General features: G+C 51.6%; 1 pseudogene; it reads right to left on the bottom strand.

The window, feature by feature from the left end:
• Positions 1–1,012: 1,012 nt before the first annotated feature.
• Positions 1,013–1,130, bottom strand: LOC126215531 (5S ribosomal RNA; annotated as a pseudogene).
• Positions 1,131–2,397: the final 1,267 nt, after the last annotated feature.

Genomic DNA, 2,397 nt, shown 5'->3' with positions numbered 1-2,397 from the left:
AGGGCTCGGGCACAGCCATATTTCAACAGGATAATGCGCGACCACACGTGGCACGCATTTTCCAAAGGTTCTTCGTCGATAACCAGATTGAAGTGCTTCCCTGGCCGGCTCGCTCTCCGGATCTTTCGCCGATAGGAAAGATGTGGTCCATGGTTGCTCAACGAGTGACCCAGATTACATCCCCAGCTGCCACACCAGATGATCTTTGGCAACGTGTGGAAGCTGCTTGGGCTGCTGTACCCCAGGAACACATCCAACGTCTCTTTGACTCAATGCCAACGTGTGGCAGCGGTGATCTCCAACAATGGCGGCTACTCTGGCTACTGATTCTGGCAGGAACCACATGTCACAGACGTCTGTAAACGTAATCATTTGATACTTGGTCAACATGTTACCTACAAAATAAATTTTGTTGTGCTACCTCTTGTCTTTCTTGGTGTTGCATTTACGGTGGCCAGCAGTGTAGTTCACGCAACACGGAGCACGAGCCCATCGAAACAGGAGAGTATTTGGTGTCCTGGAGTAACACTTTGGGGACCGCATTCTGGCTCTGGGGTACCCAGAGGCCACTGGCATCTGCCTCGTTTGTCCGCCATATTCTCCGGATCTGAACACATGTGACTCCTTTTTGTGGTGCAGTGTTGAAGACAAGGTGTACAGCAATAGCCCTAAAACCATTGCTCAGCTGAAAACAGGCCTTCAGGAGACCGTCGACAGCATCAGTGTTCCCATACTCCAGCGGGTCATGCATAATTCCGTTATTCGTCTGCACCAAATCATCGCCAGTGATGGCAAGCATATCTGACATTAGCACACCATCTTCAGGCCACAAGTGGCCCATTGGTACCATCCAACCGCCGTGTCATCCTCAGATGAGGATGCGGATAGGAGGGGCGTGGGGTCAGCACACCGCTCTCCCGGTCGTTATGATGGTTTTCTGCGACCGGAGCCGCTACTATTTGGTCGAGTAGCTCCTCAGTTGGCATGACGAGGCTGAGTGCACCCCGAAAAATGGCAACAGCACATGGCGGCCCGGATGGTCGCCCATCCAAGTGCCGGCCACGCCCGACAGCGCTTAACTTCGGTGATCGGACGGGAACCGGCGTATCCACTGCGACAAGGCCGTTGCCATATCGAACATGTCATAACCTAAATCCGAATGTCTGTAGTGACGTTTACATGTTGAATAGTGTGCACGCCGTAGTTTGTAAGTAATTTTCATTTTTTTTTTCATATACACTGCTGGCCACCGTAAATGCAACACCAAGAAAGACAAGAGGTAGCACAACAAGATTTATTTTGTAGATAACATGTTGACCAAGTATCAAATGATTACGTTTACAGACGTCTGTGACATGTGGTTCCTGCCAGAATCAGAAGCCAGAGTAGCCGCCGTTGTTGGAGATCACCGCTGCCACACGTCTCAGCATTGAGTCAAAGAGACGTTGGATGTGTTCCTGGGGTACAGCAGCCCAAGCAGCTTCCACACGTTGCCAAAGATCATCTGGTGTGGCAGCTGGGTATGTAATCTTGGTCACTCGTTGAGCAACCATGGACCACATGTTTTCTATCGGCGAAAGATCCGGAGAGCGAGCCGGCCAGGGAAGCAATTCAATCTGGTTATCGACGAAGAACCTTTGGACAATGCGTGCCACGTGTGGTCGCGCATTATCCTGTTGAAATATGGCTGTGCCCGAGCCCTGAAGGTAAGGAAGGACAACTGGCTCCAGCACCTCGGATATGTAGCGCCGGCTATTTAAAGTACCGGCAATGCGTACTAGAGGCGTGCAAGAGTAATATCCAATACCGCCCCATACCATAATACCCGGTGCAAGACCAGTGTGGCGGTGCATAATGCAGCTGTCCAGCATCCTCTCTCCACGGTGTCTCCACACTCGAATCCGACCATCGTGGTGCTGCAGACAGAAGCGTGCCTCGTCAGTAAAGATAACGTCATTCCATTCTGCCGTCCACATCCGTCTGTCATCACACCATTGGCGACGGAGACGTCTGTGGTTCTGCGTCAATGGTAGATGAAGCAATGGACGTCTTGCGGACAGACCACTCTGCTGTAAACGGCGTCGAATGGTACGCGCAGACACTGGATGATGCGTTACAGACGCAATGTGCTGTGCTATGGTTCGGGATGTCACTGAGCGATCCGTCCCTGCCATGCGCACAATTTGCCTATCAGCACGTGCAGTGGTGCACCGAGGTGAATGCGATCGACCACGTCGGTCCGTCGTACCCTCCTGCATCCAACGGTCACATATCCGCATTACAGTTGTTTGGTTTCGTCCAACACGACTAGCGATTTCTCTGTATGATAATCCACAATCTCGGTAAGCCACTATCCTTCCTCTGTCGAACTCGGATACTTGATCAAACTATGTTCGC

This window comes from Schistocerca nitens, chromosome 12 (genome assembly GCF_023898315.1).
Source record: "Schistocerca nitens isolate TAMUIC-IGC-003100 chromosome 12, iqSchNite1.1, whole genome shotgun sequence".
Classification (NCBI taxonomy): domain Eukaryota; kingdom Metazoa; phylum Arthropoda; class Insecta; order Orthoptera; family Acrididae; genus Schistocerca; species Schistocerca nitens.
Note: the sequence above shows the minus strand (reverse complement) of the source record. Positions and strands in the feature narration are given on the sequence as shown.